The 19,452-nt window shown below is 40.6% G+C and overlaps 1 protein-coding gene across 10 annotated transcripts in view; it reads right to left on the reverse strand.

The window, feature by feature from the left end:
- The window catches only part of Slc16a7 (solute carrier family 16 member 7), a 164,965-nt gene that overhangs the window by 87,117 nt on the left and 58,396 nt on the right, over positions 1-19,452 (reverse strand). For 4 of the 10 annotated variants that reach the window (XM_029482308.2, XM_021174687.3, XM_029482307.2 and 1 more), the window contains one exon: positions 18,342-18,436. The exons of 2 other annotated variants lie outside the window; for them this stretch is intronic. The gene's annotated coding sequence lies outside the window, so the exon portion shown is untranslated. Of the gene's footprint in view, positions 1-7,456; positions 7,596-18,318; positions 18,437-19,452 lie in introns of those variants that run through there. 4 more of the 10 variants (XM_085843225.1, XM_021174686.3, XM_085843230.1 and 1 more) reach the window with 3 other exon arrangements.

Genomic DNA, 19,452 nt, shown 5'->3' on the forward strand with positions numbered 1-19,452 from the left:
AAGTGACACAGGGCACTGCCTTACTGAGCTAGTGCTGAACTGTGCTCAGCATCATGGAATTCTTTGATCCAGTATTCATTTTGTATTCACTGATGACCAGTGTTCTTGTGTGCCTTTGAACTAGGCTCAAAATATGATTAAATCTATGTGCCAATTATTATCAGAAAGAACAGTTCAACGTTAATTTTTCCAATACCAGCTTGCCAGTACCAACCCATCCATTCTGGCAAATCTCCTTCTATACTCAGAAGCAAAATGCCAAAATTTCTGTCCAACACATTGGCTTCCTTGTATGTGGGGATGGTAACAAGCAAATCCACTCTTGCTGGTCCCCACCTCCTCAATACACTGGATTTTCCAAGAGCCTTGTATGTTTGCTGATGAAGGTGATAGCGGTAGGAAGTTTTGCAAAGCATCTCAAGTCAGAATCAAGTCTTTTATGTTTTATGATATAGGGCTCCGCAGCTTCATCAAAGCTCTAGTTCAAATAACTGAATATATCCAAAGCTTGACTAAATTTCTCAGGCTGTCAAAAAGTTTGCAAGCAGAATTATCTTGTAGAGATGGACACTCTTCCACTGGACAGGTTAAAAACACAAATAGGTTTCTTTGACGTTTATGTAAGACTGCCGTTTTGCACACTGTTGGGATTCAAATTAGTTATATCCAATGTAGACAAAACTGTAGTGCCAACCGCTGCAGATTCGGTCTATCTAGATTTAGTCAAAACCAGCCACTGCATCAGGGAAGCCTATACATTTGCATTTGGAGGCAACTCCTCTGCTGTGAGCAAAATAAAAGTTGAGCAGAGGAACCCAAATGAGGTGCTAGTGGACGTTCCTACTGCCCAGACACAGTCCGTAATCAGTGTTGTGAAACCAGCCACTCCAGGCTGTCAGTGAAGCACGTGTCTAAGCAGCAGAAGGGAGCTAAGTGCTCTGTGCAAGGTGGAAGACTGGAAAGGCTACTGGTGATACAAGGGGCTGGTACACACCCTCAGGCCCTCCGGAATGAAGAAAACCAATCTGTGCTCACAAAAACGCAGAAAATTAAAACAAAAACAATAACAAACTCTACAGCTAGGAGAACATAGTCAGGGCTCTGCACATAAAACAAACTGCAGCCTGGGCTTGCACAATTCCAAACAAGTACATGACCTCATGCATGTGATCTCTCCTAAGCTTGAAAACCAAAAATGAAAAATCCTAGGACTCAAAACTGTGATTATCCTACAACCACTCATTTCCCTCCCTGATGTGCACACTTGTACTAAAGAATTGTATTTCAAGCAATATGAAAGAACAGAGACACTTCATATGTGTTTTGACAAAGGAACCTAGAAGGTCCACAGACCACTCATAGAGCTATCCGGGAATTAAATGGATAAGCCATAGTATCAGCAGTCAGTAGCAGAGTGTAGCCACACTCTCACTGACTTAGAGTGGCTATTACGTAACAATCAGTGTGTAACACAGACTGGAGGCAAACCAACTGGCAGTGTTAAACCAAACAACCACTCCACACTGGAGAACAGCACTGAGGGGCTTCACCAAAGTCATCCCTTGAGAATATGCAGCTAATAGAAATAAAGTCAGTGTGTTAAGGACACAGCTGCATACCAGAGTTTCCTACAGGATATTTACAGCATTGCTACATCAGGCCACAGAGAACAGGGAAACTCTGACGTTCCCATTAAGCTAAATGAAATTCAGGAAAGAGCCTATGCCATGCACTCTTGATTCCTTTGCCAGCTAAAAACTGTGAGTCAGAGAGCAGAATAGTGATCATGTGGGATTAGATAACGTATGGGGGTGGGAGGACTAGAATATAGGATGAGGAAACACACTGGGATTCACTAGTGTGTACAACTAGTGTGTTAATAAAAATCAAAAATGGTTAGAGTGGGAGGATAGCTCAGTGGTAAAGCACTGGCCTTGTAAGTTACAAGACCTAAGGCTGTATCTCCAAATCCACTGGGAGTGGTTATGTGTGCTTGTAGCATGGGACGGCCCCTTCTGAGTTGCTACTCAAGGAGTACACCAGATTCTGAAAACATTAAGTGTCTGCTATTGGCCCTGGCTGGCCCCTAAAGGTGTAAGGAAAATCTCTAATGTTAAAGACACCAACCATGCAGTTTAGATGCAGAGCCCAGAGGCTTCTGAGCTGGAATTGGCCAGAAGGCTCCTTCCCTTGGGACTAACTTTTGGGGGACCAAAAGGTAGTATGCAAGCTTCCAAAGAAGAGGAAGCAATGGGCAGTCCTATCCAGCTGTGACACCCAGGAACCATAACTGCTATCACAACGTAGTAACTCTCAGCATGGGGGTTAGTACTAACATCCACGCTTTTGAGGTAGCCGGTAACCCTCTAATTAGACTTAAGACCCCATCAATAAGAGGGAATTCATACCTGGTACTGGAAATCTAGCCTGGGGCTAGTGAAGTCATGGGCTTTAGAGGAGAAGTTACAATGGCTATGTTACTAATCTCATAATCCCTAGCTAGACCTGCAATATTTGTCCTTGCCTACAGAGTAGTCCCCTCATCAAGGAACAGAAGGAGAACATTGCAAAAAAAAAAAAAAAAGATAACCAATTAAAATGCACAGTTGTGGAGACCAGTTCCAACTGGTATATCAACAACAAAGTCCTGCACTGAGGCTCACGGATGGTCGGGGAATAGGAGTCAGAGAGTTTACTGTGAGATTGTGTCTCCTAGCATTGTCAGAAGCTACGTCCGTAATGTCTCACCAACACGGCTTCCACATGAGCTGAATGAAGACACTGGTAGAAAAGCTGATGTGTACAGACGGAAAGCTCATGAGACCTCAACCCAAGACAAAGCATGAAAGGCAGCTAAGGAATGTTGAGAGTGGGAGAACTAGTCCTCCCCAGGGAAGAGCACACCAATTGGTTATCCAATGCCAAATGGTCAGCTCTGAAAACAAGACATACAAGTAACACTATTTAAACTGAGCTGCTTATTTATATGTATCAATATATACATATATTAATACACATTAATTCATCATTAATATATCTTACTATCATTTTCACATTACTAGCATTATTGTTGCATTAATATTATATTATATGATCCATTTATAATATTAAGTGTAAATATTACATATTATAGTGATGTATTCATATCATATAATGTTAATACAATATATTATTATGTACAATTATATGCTATCATATCCTATTTTATTTATATAATAATATATTATATATTAATTAATATATTATGTATGATATAATGCAATGACACTTAATAAAATTAGCTGTGAATTTGAAAGAGAGCAAGGAGGCATATAAAAAAGGTTGAATGGGAAGAAAGGAAAAGAAAATGGTAGAATTGTATATCACAACATCAAAATTTTAAAAAGTCAACAAATACAGTATATAAAATTCTCAAAGAATAAAATAGATGGAAAAAGACATTCAAGGAAATATCTAAGTTTAAAATCCCAGGCCAAACAGAAAAGAATGTAAGAAGAACGCACAGAAGTCCCTCTTGTCCGAGGACTTGGCATCCCTTGGACTGTGCAAATGGGTGGCAGATGTTTGAAAGCTTTCCAGCATCATAAACAGCCTGCCTTGAAAGGCAACAAAACCAGGGGGGCAAACACACAGAAAGCTAATGGGGAAGTCTGAGGCAGAACTGCGGCTGCTCATCCAGAGAGAGAAGAATCCCAGGCACGAGTGAAGGAAGAGGCAGAGCTGGGTCCAAGGATAGAAGGCCTGGGGCTGAGATACAAACACTGAGGAGCACGGAACTGGTCCAGAGCAGGACTGAGACTCTGGGCCGAAGCTCGTGCCATTTCCCGTGGAGGCTCAGAGGACGATGTGTCAGTCAAGCCTGAGCACGGCCTGGTGGAATGTGCTCTATGAGACCGTGCACTTGCATCATGCTGATGAAACCTTTGTTTCTTTCCACTTGCTTGTTTGTTTTGTTTTGTTTGTTTGTTTGCTTGCTTTATGAAGTTTTCCTTTCTCCCTATCTTAGCTTGGAATAAATGACACTGGTTTCTATGACGTCAAAGGTCCATAGGAGAAGAATTTCATTCTGGAACTTGAGTTCTTTCTTTTGAGGGGATGTAGACTACGGGTTGAGGTTGGAAGGGCTGGTATGTGAAATACTGGGATCTGGTGAGTGTTTGTGGGGTCGGTACGATCAAGGACAGGCTATTACCTGATTATCTAACTTTCCTGAAGAGAAGCCCTGGCTTCTAGTTGTTTTACAATGTGACATTATTGGGAAACAAAGTACATTAGTAAACTTTCTGTTTCAAAAACAACCCAATCAATAATCGACTTAAAACTACAGGGCACATATTTTTGCTATTAATGGTTTAAGCTATTTTGGGCCCTGATCAGTTTGCCCTGTGGTTGGGCTCGTGGCAGAACAAGTGTACATACTTCCTCACTGGGGAAGTAAAGGCAGGAGGAGGAGGAGGCCTAGACCTCACCACCTCCTTAAGGGCATGTCTTCTATACCCAAATTCGTCCCGCTAACCCGCACCTCCTAAAGCTTCCCCTGCCTCTGTAAGCGCTGAGTCAGAGCAGTGCACCTCCCACATGCGACTCTGAAGGGTCCTCTAGATCCAAACGCTTATACTGAGTAGGCTGGCTCCCAAGCAGGCATGAAGGGCGCCATTAGAGGGATGTACCCACGGGATATAGAGAGATGTCTTGGGAAGACTGGTGTGTATACTGGAACTGTATTACCACAAGAGAAGCAAAGCCTGCGTCAGGCCAGTCCGGAAGAGACAAGAAAACACAGCCCAGCCTACACCTTATTTCACACCTCCAGGTTCTAAAATGGAATGAGAATAATTTACAGTTGGTCTAAGCCACCCACACGGTGGGGCTTTGTCAGGGCAGCACTAGGAATGCTTACAAGGATGCATCCCATACCAGGCCCGCTTGGCACACTGCACCGATTAGGTCAAGCCTGACAACTGCTCCAGCCCCCATTAAGAACTCATGGAATGAGGACTCTCGTGGGACATATGACTCTCCCATGTTCTGCAAAGCCAGTGGACATTAAGGATCCTTCATGGCCTTAATCCCCCTCTGTCTTTTTTGTTTGTTTGTTTGTTTTGTTTTAAAGAGAATCTAAAGTGTTATGTGTCTCTGAGTTACTTAAATTCATCAGATCCTGACAAACTTCTACAGTGTATAACCCAGGTTATCTGTGTCTACTAATGGGATAAAGAAACAGATAAACTTTTTGATGGTGACTAGATTTGTAAACTTGGGGTGGCAGACTGAAGAGCAAACGTAAAACAACCCAGTGCATCAGAGTAGAAATTAGTTGGTTGCAATGTGCCAATTGAAGTGTATACTACAACTATAAAAAGAAATCTGCACATACCCAACATAAAACAACAACAACAACAACACTAACCTCCGGCTTCGGAGGTGCTGCAGTGGGTGAGAGTGCTTGATCTGCAGTCACAGAGACCTGAGTTCAAATCCATGGCATTCATGTTGAAAACCAGATAAAACTGTGTGCCTGCAACATTATGATTATTTAAAAGGTGGATCCAGGAGGAGGGTCCGGAGAGGTTGCTGGACAGCCAGCCAAGTCGAAATGCCAAACTTAACGGTTCAGTGAGAGACTGTGTTTCATTTTACTGATTAAAGGCAGGTGAGATCATGGGAGAAACCTCCCTTAAACTCTGCCCTTGTCTCTATAGATATCAATATGAATGTGGACATGCACACACATGCATGCTGAAAACATTCCATACCACGCACAAATCTGTGTGCATAAACAGACACAGACATAGACACAGACCAGAGACATGAACACACACGCACACAGTCTTAGGTGTTAAAATTTAAAATGTTTTATAGTGTCATGGCAAATGATTGCTCTTTTTCCACTACATGTGGATCATTTCAACTTTATATGATTATTCTTACATTACCGCATTCTTTGATTATTAGTAATCAGATTTTAATAATCTTAAATTTCCTTAAAACTTTCTTTTAAAAAAAATTCTTTAAAACTTCAGCTACCACAACAAACTTCTCAACATTGACTTGGAGTTGTGCATCGGAATAAGTGGCAGTATTCTTATCTTTAACTTTGAGAAACTCCTCCTGGAAGGAGAACTTGAATAAACCTACACAAGCACACCAACACACAGGATTGAGGTTTACAAGTCACACTGATAAACAAACTTATAATGGCAAAGGTGAACGGGAAACTGTCACTGGCCCCCTGCACTCTAGCTGCGAAGGCTTTGCCAGCTCCGCTCCAAAGTGGAAACTGTTTAGGGGATAAGCCAGCATGAGTGAAGAATAACACACCATCAGCCCTACTTGCCACCCATGAATAGAGGTCTTGTTCTACTTCCAGCAATGCCCATAATGGGCTAAATTCCCTCTCTGGATGCTGTTCCTTGTGTATAAAATGGATGTTCCTCTGTGTTCCTACCAGCTCTAGATTTCAATTGCAAAAACCATCAATCATTGTCTGACATTTAATTTCAGCTGAGGGGAAAGAAACTAGAGGTGGAATTACATATGTAGCATAGCAGAAGTATCCTGCTGCTGATGCTATTGGAAGCTCATGTGGTTTTAGTCTTAATCCAACCAGCAAAGAGTTCCTTGGCCTTGGGATTTTGTTGAATAAAGACACCAGTGGGCAGACACTTCTGAAAGGAACAAATACTTTCTCTATGTTTGTCTAATGTGGGCTCCTGTGCCTGAGCAATGTGCCCTTAGTGAAAAACACTCATGCAGGAGGACCAGTTCTAAAGATGTACAATGTATATACTGACATCTTCAGGAGTTGATGCATGAAACTTAATGACTAAGGTCTTTAGTTACACTAACACTTCCCAGTGGTACCACACAAAATACAACTGCAGAATAACCACCTAGCTTCCACCATACCAACTTGTCTACTAGCTTGCATATCAAGAACTCTATAGGTTTTGGATTTTAGTACATTCCAACCAAGCACACATATTTATAAGATGCAACAACTCATCTAGGAAGTAAGGACACTTTATTGCTAGATAACATAAGGTACAAATACAAATTTAATGAGTAAAAAAACTATTCTTATTTTCCAAAAATAATTGGTACCAGTAATTCAAAACCTTCCCTCCAACCCAAAAATTGGCAGGCTACATAATTCGAGGTATTCTTTTAAATAATTGGGATTAATTCATTTTTCAGCCAGGAGGGCTAAGAGCCACAATAGCAAATTTCATAGAACATTTAAAACTTCTGTTTGCGACTGCAGCCACACAATGTCTCATCAACCAGCCTTAACTCGGTCCACTTCAGAAATTATGTACTTTTCCACAAGCAACATTTGTGAGCTTTAAGTCTACTTCCAATAAACCTAAAACATGAAATCGAAGAACAAGAACAGATGGAGCTGTGCCTATAATCTACCAGAGCCAACGTGAGTTTTTTAGAGATTTAAAGTTACCTGGTGAGACAGAGAAAAGCTGCATCAGCCACTTGTTGGGGACTCCGGAGCTGAGAGCACAGCGATTGATCATTAACTTTTAGCCAGAAGCAAACTTCCACACAGCCCTCCAGAGGCCGCCCTGCTCTCCCTCCCGTCTCTCCTCTCAAATAGGGAAAAGATAGTTTGCTCTCTCTCTTCTTGAAGAACTTGCTTTGACACGCACAATGAGTTTACACTTCTCATGGTGCAACGTAAACCGGGCTTAAATTATAGCCAGGGTCAAAAAGGTGACGTGTCTGGCACTTTGAATTGCTACATTTAACCTCCCGATTTTCCTTCTGTGTAGTTTTAGTGGGCACGCTTTCACTTTGAATTGCTACATTTAACCTCCCGATTTTCCTTCTGTGTAGTTTTAGTGGGCACGCTTTCAAGGGTATTTTTCCCCCCAGCATGTAATTTGATACCATGTCTCCAAGACACGGTAAAAATCCCTGTACAATATGCATGGCTGTGTCTATGAATCTTAACAGAATCTGAGACAGGGGAAGACAGACAGCATTATGAACAGTAACAAGGAGGTCAGGGGTACAGAGTTTCATTGTGTTGCCTGAAGTAGATGTGGGCTGCTATCCAGAATCACTCTTCAACTTTGTCTTAAACTAAGGAGTGGTCTCTCACTGACTCTGCAGCTCATGGATTCCGCTAGACCTAGGCAGCTGCTGAGCCTCTGCACCTTCCTGGACCCATCTCCTCAGTGCTATGGTGACAGCAGTGAGCCATTGATCTTGGATATTTGCAGGGTGCAGACACTTCACTGACAGCCATCTCTACAGCCCTTGGGAGGTATTTTGTCAGACAATTTGCATCCATTACCTCATTCTCTAAATGATATAAGACAGGCACTGTGTAAATATTTTTAAGTATGGGCATATTGAGGTCTAGAGTTCCAGTTTGTTATGCATGGTCCTCAAGCTTGGGAATCCTGGCTTTTCGCTTCCACCTCTAGTTTCTAAAGGATCTTAGGGCCATATTCCTCTCCACTAAATGGCAGACAAATGCTTCTACAGTCTGGGGGGAGGGGCTTAAGTGCTAATTGTCAACCTGACAAATCCTGGGATCAGCTGGGAGATGGGCACCTGGGCAAGCCTATGGGGATTAGGCTGATTACATGGATTGATGTAAGATCAGTCTTAACACGGGTTGGGATCATTCCTGTTGTGGGAAAAGTGAGTGGAGGGCCAAGATGCCTGCCTTGCCTCACTGGGGACAGATATGATGTGATCTCAAGCCCCTAATTCTGCAACCCCCCTCTCACTAGGGACAATAACCTGGATTATAAACTAGAATAAAACCTTCCTCCAGTAACTTTCCTTGGTCAGAGTATTTTTATCACAGGAACAGGCAAAGAAACTAAGATGAGATACATGGTTTCCAAAGGAAAAAGATTTCAGTGCTCTAGAACTGAGCACCAGATACCAGCCTGTTGCAAAACATGTTTCTCAAAGCTTTTAACTATGTGCATAATGATTATAATGACCAAGCAACAAAGGCAATTCTTCTCTAGACATTATGTCTGCTTTTTGATCAAATACAGCAATCCCTTTTCTTAAATTATACAATGTATATCTGCTTCTTCTATGAGCTTGAGTCAAAACCTAAAATGAAACAGAATCAAACAGAAGTTCTTTTCTTCTACAGAGATGGACAGGTGAGGTTTTGATACAGTTACAAACCGAAGGATGAAACTTCCCACTACTTAGTAAACACCTCACAATCTAGAGGAGATGACACTTTTTTTAGGACCCTCATCAGATGAATCTTTGTCCCAACAAAGCTAAGCACTTAACAACTAGTGTTAAAGGACTGCTTACCACTTAGCCTAATGAGCTTAAAAGCTTTATTTCCACTCTGAAATCAAGCAAGGCTTCCTCCCATCAAACAGAGGGAGTGTTCTAATGAGCGGGGCATGATGGGTTGGTTTTAAACACCTAGAAAGGGAAAGCAGACCAACCCCACCACCCCCTAAAAAGGACTAACTATTCCAAAGTTATTTTCCTTGTATGGCGGTGGGGGTTGGAGTCAGCAGGACTGAAGATAGGTGATGGTTGAACATTTGGCTTCTTTTGTGGGAGGATTAAGGTGAGAGGGAAAATCATGATCTCACACACTGGAACTGGCCTGCTTGGGAAATGTTTTGATTATCTCTGTAATCTCGGGTTCTCAGGGCAGATAAGGAACTCTTTTTCACACTTGGTGACCTAGAAATACTGGCCTACCAAGAAGATCCTACAACGGTGCTTAGTGTCATGGGAAAGTCCATGTTGACTTCCAGCCTGGTCTAGTAGGGACCAGGGGAAGAAGCTTGGATCAGAAAACAATGCCTCCTGTCTAAGGTTGGCACTAGCCAGGGATCAGAATATTTATCTGACATAGTGACCATGCAGTTAAAAGTAATTCCATTGTGCCTTCTCCAGATTATCACTTTCTTTTAAAAATAAAAATATGAGAGAATAAATGTCACTGAGGCTATCTATTGATAGGATATAGCAATGACACACTCACATAAGGAAAGGCCATTAATGCTACTAAATAAACGCCATTAATTTTTCCATGAGTGTTCAACCTTATTAAGCTTTATTAACATGTAGAGGACTTTGTCTCAGTATTGCAAGATATTGCAAGAAAGCTAAAAAATATGATCAGGTTTAATATGTCAGAATTTGGAGGTATTAAGGAAAGGAAGAAATGATGTAATTGTAGTCTCAGAAATAAAGAACAAGTCTGCAATCAACAAATGGCTTCACAAAATCTACATGAGTATGGATAATATTTTGCACTTTTAATAACTTCTCTTTAGTCTATTGCAACGTTAAGTCCTTAAAAATTCTATGTGCTGCTTAAACTCCTTTTGTTAAGTTTACTGAGCATGTTAGGAAAGGTTAGAGATCTTAAGTCATATACCAACAATTTGTTTTATAAACATATCATTTATTTTTTCTGTGCACAATGTCCATTAAACCGTTTGAGCATTTTAAATATCCACTTGTAAAGATTCTACCAAAAATCCAACTCATCGTGAAATCAAATTACGGGTTAACATTTGCTGTAGTGAAAAAAAATTAGCAAATGTAGCAGGCTTAACTCACCATAAAACTTGGCTTTTGGGCCAAGGCCTTGCACATGCTACAACTGCTTCCTTTTATTTATTTTTAACTAACAAAAATCACACACTATGGGAAGCACAGAGAAACCACATGCTGGTAATTATACAATATTTTCTGTAGAACATGAGACACAGACTACCGTGTTAGCTACATGAACCTCTAAGAAAGAAGACAAACGCAGGAGCGCCCTGTTCCTGCTCACTGAGCCCCAGGGAGACCAGGGCAGGAGGTGAGTAACCTTTGCCAAGGTTACCTGTTCTCCAGAGTCATTCTGGAGCTATGGTTGTAAAAAGGTTTGCTCCTCCAGATCCCCACATTTTTAACATTCTTCTATCTATTAGGGACAAGAGAAAGAGGAAATACAGTCTTAGCAGAAAATCCCGATGGATAACATGTGTGGTCTTGGAGCATGTCATTTATTTCATACGTGGGTCATGACAATAAGTTCTTGGCAACAGATTTGTTTATAATCTTATTCCCAAGTTTCACATAGCCTTGCACATTTCCCTTGTGAGATTATGATATTGTTCACATTATGGCAAAAAGTAAAAAATGGATCAATGAGCAAAACCCATGCTCTTCGCCTGATTAAAAAGCCCAAGGAAGTAAAAAGAGCAGAAATCCCAGTAATATATTTTAGAAGGGACAGAGAAAGAAAATAGTTGAAAAGCAAACAAAGAAAATATAAAACCGAATGCCTCCCAATGTGATGTTCATTTCTCATTGGTAATACTGTTTCTATTTTCTTTTCTGTAAGGAAAAGTAATATAGCCTCCTCTCCATATTCATGGGACAGAGTTGACTATGATTTTCTAGTCTGAATTCTAGAATACAATAGAACTCAAAATTAGCAAGCAGCAGAGGGAAACAATCCTGGTTCATTTCCTGAGTTAATTATCTCTCAGAGTCACAACATAAAAGGCATCTTGGTCTTAACTTTGAAATCAAGGACCAGAAGAGGGTTGTCATTCAAATTGGCATTGTTGAATAATGCCTTTCAATATACTTACACAAAATATGTAAGTATTCTGCTATCTCAGAGAACTTCTCCTTCAGAGCAGTCAATGGAGCAATGCCATAAAAGGGTGATTTGAGTACAGGAGATGTGTGGAGCTCTTCTATCTTCTGCTACTGTCTGGTCAGTAGAACACTGTAGTATATTCAGTTCACAGATGAGGATATTCAGGAACAATGCCTTTGAGGTGGCTTTCCATTTAAGAACGTGTGATTTCACATAGCTCTCTGACATTGCACGTGGTACAGATCCTTCTCACACGCTCCTATCACGTGCAACCACACAAGCAGTGACTCAGTACAATGTCCGCACCAGCAAGAATAGCTCCTTCCTCATGGAATCGAATTTTCCAGCCACACAGAATCATCTATCTTTCCTTCATTTCTTGGGTACTTTGTAACTTCAATAATTTTAGTAGCCTCCAATTTTATCCATACCTCTGAGTAATTACAGACCACGCTCACCTGCCTACCCAACCAACCCGGATGGAAATCCCAAGAATTTGTATATATATATATATATATATATATATATATATATATATATATATATACACACATATATATATTAAAGTATGATCAAGGGTATGTATTCCATCCCCTGCTATAGGCAGTGATACAAGGATACACAGTTTAATGTTGTTGTGTTTTTAATATCTTTTTTTCCTGTAAAATGAGGAGCCCTCTATATACTGTTTTTAAAAACTATAAAGGCATCAATCCTGATCAAGGTATCCATGAGCAATGTGTAGAGACAACTTTGGATAGACTGTCTCAGACACATCATCTCACTAGAAGGAAGATAATTCAGTGTCTCAAAACAAGTTTAACAAAGTCAAATTGAATTTCTTAACTCTTCAGTTATTCTAAAGATTTTGGTAGAAACATCTTCACGTTGCTACTTTAAAGGAAAGCATAAGAGGCCCTCACCCACTGATGTCAGGAAGAAACCAACAAGGAAAGTGTTGCCAGGTCGGTCGGTGTGGGATGGCACATGGAATCAAAGTGCTTTCCATCAAAGAAAGACGACCTGAGATTGGTCTCCAGAATCCAGGCCAGGTAACGATGGAAGGAGAGAACCAACTTGTTATCTGACTTGTGTACTAGTGCCATGTCACACATATCATTATACTCACATATATACATCATGCACACACGCGCGCGCACGTGCACGAGCACGCGCACACACACATACACACACACACACACACACACACATACTCACTCAAATAATAATAGTAACCAAAATTAACTTTTCTCAGTAGAAGGAAAGTGGGAGGATCAGTGTGTGCCTGAGCCCTAACCGGAGAAGCTGCTTCTTGCAGTGGGTGCTAGCACACACAGAAAAAGCACAAGTGGACCGACGTGGGCAGGGAACTGAGACTCTGGAATGATCGGCCCTAAATGAGGCAGCTACAGTGAGACTCTCCTCTCCAGGTTTGGGGATCTGCCCAGAAGATGGAACAGGAAGGTGGTGAGAGCCAAAGGCAGAGGCTGACTTCAGGGAAGCAGCATTTCTCAGATAAAGCATAGGAACTCAGATAGGAACTCAGAACTCCCACCTGGGCATGTACAGGACTGGCACAAGATCAAGCCTGCAAAAAAAATCACATCACAGAGGTGGGAAGTAGACACAAAACCACCTCTAGGCAAGAAGCTGTTTGCAACCTATACTTGCTGGGATTGGGAAAACCAGTCTTCGTCAATAGAGTGACACTGGGTACATATATCCAGGTTTGGGAGTAGTCATCCAACACGAATTGGACCCCATGGTAGTGGTATTTTCTTTTTTGAAAAGAGAGAAATAATGTGAATTTAGGGGATAAGGAAGTGGAAGAAGATCTGGGAGACTGTGTGGAAAGAGAAAGGACAAGATCAAACTATGCTGTGTGAAGTTCTCAAATAAAAATACATTAAAAGGGAGAAATCTAATACAAGGATGAAAAGTAATATAAGGTCATAAAGGAAACATAGTGAGCAGAGTTTGATCATGACTAAGCTTGGCAGCACACGCAACAGCAACAATTTAACTGAGAGAAAACTTTTTAAAATGAGGGACCCTGTTTTAAAGTCATACAGGAAGCCAGTTAGTGGCGATTGTACCAAATCTGAGGCTTGGTGGCTTCTGTGTTTATCTTCCTGTCTCCTGTTTTTCTGAATAGATTAGATCCTTCATGACCTCTTAGATTCAGAGGGCATAGGCCTCCTTTGCCTTTGACAGGCGGTGACACCAGTCCCGGAGTTCTCCCTGGGTCCCTTTGCCTGAGGGGTGGAGGATGGGGGTCACAACTGTTTCTCTGCACAGTCTAACATAACTCCTTGCTTGCTGTCTGTCCACCACTGCACTATGGGACTGGGGTTCGTGGTTTTGGCTTTTGTTATAGGTACTGCATTTTATTTTCAGTGCAGATTTATGTTCTATTCCTTATCTTGAACAAACTGGCCAATCAGAACCTCAGCTTGCCTTATGCCATAAGTTCCTTATGCCAAGACATCTGATAAAATAACTCTACAGTCCATTCCAGAGTTAGTCGGCAAATTTTCAAGAAGAAAGAACAAAAACAAAATCAATACCCGCTTCCACTCCCCCAGATAAACCCCGCTAAGCAAGGTTGATGAGGTCGTGTCCCATGCTCCGTCTCGGGTGTCTTACTACAGAGGACATGCATTCTGGTGGCGAACACTCTGTAGTACCTTTTCTAGGGCAGCTTCTTCCTCTGAGAAGGGAAAGCTGATCTTGGAAATAAATCCAAATTAAAGTGTCCATTTGATTATATATTCAAGTCACATTGTCTAGTCCGACATCAGGTTTAAGAATTGAGTACATGCATCAAAGAAGCCAGCTGAGTCTGCTTTTACCCTTGTGCTTAATTAATTAGTTTAACCAACATTTAGTGGGTGGTGAGCACACAAAGCCACTATGGTAGGACCAGAAGGAATGCCAGGGCAGGTAAGGCAGGGGCTCCTTCTCTCATGTGTACTCACCCCCTGAGGAATAAAGATGCACACAGAGCTTCCCAGTCAGAATTACTGAAGCTACAATGGAGCCACCGTCTGATTAGGAGAGGTCAGTGACCTGTAGAACCTTGTAGGAGTTAACTCAGTGCTACATGAGTTTACATAGGCTACACATGAAATAGAAACACATAAAACCATAAAACACAGGCATCCTCTGTATTAGAAAGCGGTTATGCAATACGAGGTTCTGATTCTCTGGAGAGTATAGAAGACTCAGTTCTTCTCCATCATCCTCTCAATGACTAAATCGTGACAAGAACCATGGTGGAGGGGAATAAACATCATGTTTTTGTTTTTGTTTTTTTCTAGGTTGAACCTCCACATAACTCAGGTTTTTGCCAAGACAGTAGGTTGCTCTCCACAAACTAAGACCAAGGTCCCATTGCTACTGCTAGGTAGAAGCTTTAGCCATACTTTTTAGTGTCTTTGATATGGGAACATACTCTGTAGGCAAAAGGAAACGATCTAAACCCAAACCCAGAGACAAACTCTTTGATCTAAATCTGTCTTGCCCATAAAATATGTCAGGACAATTATGGTACAAACCTGTAGGATCAACTACCCAATGCCATTTGACTTGAGGTCCATGCCATGAGATGGAACCCATACCTGAAACTGCTCCGGTGACCAAGAACCTGAGACTAGATAGGCTGAGGACCTAAGATAAAAACAACTACTACTGTTCTAATGTGTGTGTGTGTATATATATATATATATATATATATATATATATATATATATGGCATTTTGTTATACTTAAAGATAAGTGCCTTGAATAAAAATTAAAAAGAAAACAGACATTTCCAGCGCACTAGATAGGAAAACAAAAACAAAAACAAAAAACAAACAAACCAAAAATAAAACCGCTGAGACCTACAGCTGGACAACATAAAAAGAGTGAGGGATGTTGAGGTATTGAGTGCTAAATGATATCCTCATCAAGGCCAGTGATCTCCATGGAAGAGGAGGTAGAATGACCTTAAGAGCCAGAGGTGACAAATGACTCCAAAGTAACAATGTCTTCCAGCCACACCAGGACTGATGCCCATATGAACTCACAAGGATATTGCAGAAGATATAGAGGCATGCACAGTAATCAGTCTATTTAGACTCCAAGCCCCTCGAAGCAGAAATGGACATGGGCTTCTACATCTAAGCAAGAAGCTAGGTGCAACTGATGCTTGCTAGAGAAGGAAAAAGTTTGTCCAGTGCGGTCTCATTGAGTATATTAACCATACCTCAGGGAAGGCCCCATGTCCAAGAGTAGTGGGAAAAAATAAAACCAACTCGATGGTATTTCTTTTAACATTTTGACTTTTTCCTTTGATTGAGCTTTTTTGTTGTTGTTGTTCTATTAGGTTTTTGCTTGTTGATTTTGATCCTGTCTCTTTGACTCTGTCTTTCTCTGTCTCTCTCTGTGTCTCTCTGTCTCTGTCTCTGTCTCGCTCCCTCCCTCTTCCTCTCTCTCTCTCTCTCTCTCTCTCTCTCTCTCTCTCTCTCTCTCTCTCTCTCTCTCTCTCTCTCTCTCTCTCTCTCTGTGTATATGTGTGCTTATTGTTTTTATTGTTTGGAGAAAGAGAAAACAAAGAACATAGGCAGTTGGGAAGAATTCAGGAGAAACTGGAGGAGAAAGAAAATGATTAAAATATATTGTATGAAAAAAATTACAATAAACAAAATACCTTTAACAAGGAGGTAGTACCCAAAACATGTATTTAGCCAACTGAGCCTGAAGGTAAAGGCCATGTTTAATGGCTACCCCTGATGTCGACCCACAGGACACACCTTGTGAGTCTTGGGACAGTGATGCTGTGTGGTAGAAGAGTGCTTTGTGACTACTAGAGATAAGCTGGCTGTGCTCACCTTCTCCCCTTTAAAGGAATTCTAGAAAGAGAGATAGAGAAGCCGCAGGAGTAGTAGGGATATGACACTTCCTGCTAACTCATTGCAGCAAGCTTTTATGTGTGCTTTTTGTTTCTTTTTAAAGTCATATTTAAGTTAAAGCTGGGGCAAGAAAGAGCAATGACTTATCTAGAATGTTGAAGTTCATCTTTGAGGTCACCAAGGACCTGTGTACATCATCAGTCCTTTGGGGAAAGCCTCTTGGCGCTCTGTGACTCTTCGCTATGTTCAGGTGAATGAGATGGGAATTCGAAAATGTGGGAAAGGTAGAATTGTAAAGTGGGGACAGACAGACGGTCCTCCCTGTATCGTACCACAAAAGGAGCAGCTCTGTGTGGAGAACGACAGAGAAATCTCATTTAGCCACGAGCACAGTGTCATTGTCTGTTTCTTAATCACATACCCGACAGGCTTGTGAGGATAATGTTGAAGTATCCAATTTAAATCGGCAGCTCCTCTCGTGTTTCAGATGTCTGTGCAAAGAATGTGTTTTGTTTGGATTTCTTTGTTTTCCTTATAGAAAGCCGGGGCGGGCGGGGGCGGGGGGATGTTAAAAGACAGGCACAGACAGGCTGCTCTGTAAGAGTAATGCACAATTAAAAACTGTTTGGCACACACAGTGTGGAGCCACTGGCCTCTGTGTGGGTAGCTGGATGCAATAAACAGATCTTAACTCGCTGCCTAACTGCCACTTCAAGTTCTTAGAGGTTTAGCCCCATACCTGGAAAGCCTTGGAGGGACATTTCTCCATTAAGATTAAAATGTATACAACTCATGCTAGCTGGGTAAATGAAAGTATGTACCTTGTGACGTAGATTCTGTGAGAGAGCTCTAACAGGCTAATCAAAGGTTTGTTTTCTACCCAAAGAGCCAACACCACTCCCAGATGAAGAACATCTCTACCCATCCATCTAACAAGTCCTTCTTACAGAACATCATGGGAAGCAACATTTCAAGGAGGCTTCCCTTACTTTTGAAACATTTCTTAAAGGATGGTGCAGGCTTTTCCTGGTGCCAAGGTCTCTGCATGCTTGAACAGTGATATCAACACAAACATAAGGACTCTAAAGATAATGAGGCTAAGACAGAAAGGTAAACAATTCCCATGAAATGAAACATTGCCGAGTCTGCTAATTGTGGTCCGTTAATAATTAATTAATTAATACTTGTAATAATGATAACAAGAAAGAGAATGACTTAAAAGCATGGCACTTAAAAAATTATATGACGTCACACTGTGCTGATGAGATATTTAGTTTCATTAAAATGTATTTACCCCAAAGCTGCCAGTCCTAAATTTTGGACATTACTATATCCAACCTTTTTAGACAATAGAACACGCTTATGGAATATATATAACAATCACAATAATAGTTAAGTTTACTTGGCTTCAAAGGTTTGTCAAATTTGTTCCAAACTTTGCACTTTAAATAAACTAGAATCATTTTTGTAATTGTCAAAATGAAGAAACTTTGCAAGGTTCTCACTTTATAGATGAAAATACTGTGTTTGAACAGATTTTAATCTGGAAGCATCCACACCAAGAGTTGAAACCATACAACAGAAGCCACAGTCTGAGCTCCAGCTCTTACCAGTGGCAATGACAGAAGATGCCAGGGAAGTGTATATCCAGTAGGAGCTACATAACACAGTACAAACTTCCCCAACAATCATAATATGCTTACAGGACAAAGCTAAAGATTAAAGTTTAGATTCATCCATGTCAAAATGTCCCAATTTAACAAATGCCATGAGTTGGGGGAAGCAGACAGACGGACATACCATTGCACATCAAGGGAACTCACAAGATAGCTCTACTGGTGTACTGTTCTGAGTTCTCGGTGCCTGGATACCCTTGTGTAAGTCTCCACAGGAGAGCACCACTTGCCAAGCTTGACTCCTAGAGGTACCAAGGAAGAGAGGGTAACCATGGAAATATTCCAGTATGTGTTAACAGTAAGTGTCTAACTCCATGTCTGAGTGAGTTCTACCATGCAGCTTTCTCTTGCTGTAGATGGAATCACTATTGGCTTTCTATAAAGCTCTGCAGTTGATGTTAAGTCTTTATTAGGCATGGAAGGATCAGGTAACTCAACAAGCACACACCATTAGTAGTGACCCTGTATTCTAACTATAATGCATACACTTATGTTTTCTGTCCAACTCAAGTTTACAAAAATTATGGTTTATGCAAAAAGTCACAAATTCATTTCAATCTAGTGTTTTTTAAATTTTTAAATAATGATGTTTAAAATAATGATACGAAAAGTAATCTTTCCCTGTGTGATAATGTATATTAGAGCATGCATGTATGTTTGAAAAAACTTGAAATTCCTCTAAAAATACATTTAACTCCACTGATATTAATCTAAAAACTAAAAACAACACTCCAGTAAGACAAGGAAAGTATGAAATGATCCTGAAATACCATAGAAACATAACTAAAATCTGATCATTTATATTCCTTGATTCTATATATTTTGTAACAAAATTTTGACTTCTATTTCTAATTCCCTTAACTAAGAAAGGGTAAAAGAAAAGACAGTAGTACCTACCACCAAATCATGATTATTAGTTAATTAAATTAACATTTTGAAAATATCTAGTATACTAATTAGCAATGAAATAATAATAAAATGATTCTTAACACTAGTAACAGTGGTTGCTAAAGCAGAAAAAGTACTATTTCATATAAATGAATAAATATAAGATGCCTAGTGATTATTTATTTGAAAAATAAGACTTCCGAATGTAAAACGTGATGTTATACTGGTTTCTAAACCAATACAATCAACTTTAAAGGTGCAGTTGAAAAGAATGAGATATCTAGAACAGGACAGCCTGGTGTAAGGTTTCTGAAATCATCTCCTGAGAGCAAAGACAGAAGAGCAGACAGAAGTAGCATGGACTCCTGAA

This window comes from Mus caroli, unplaced genomic scaffold (assembly GCF_978045245.1).
Source record: "Mus caroli unplaced genomic scaffold, Mus_caroli_1 scaffold_9, whole genome shotgun sequence".
Taxonomy (NCBI): Eukaryota; Metazoa; Chordata; class Mammalia; order Rodentia; family Muridae; genus Mus; species Mus caroli.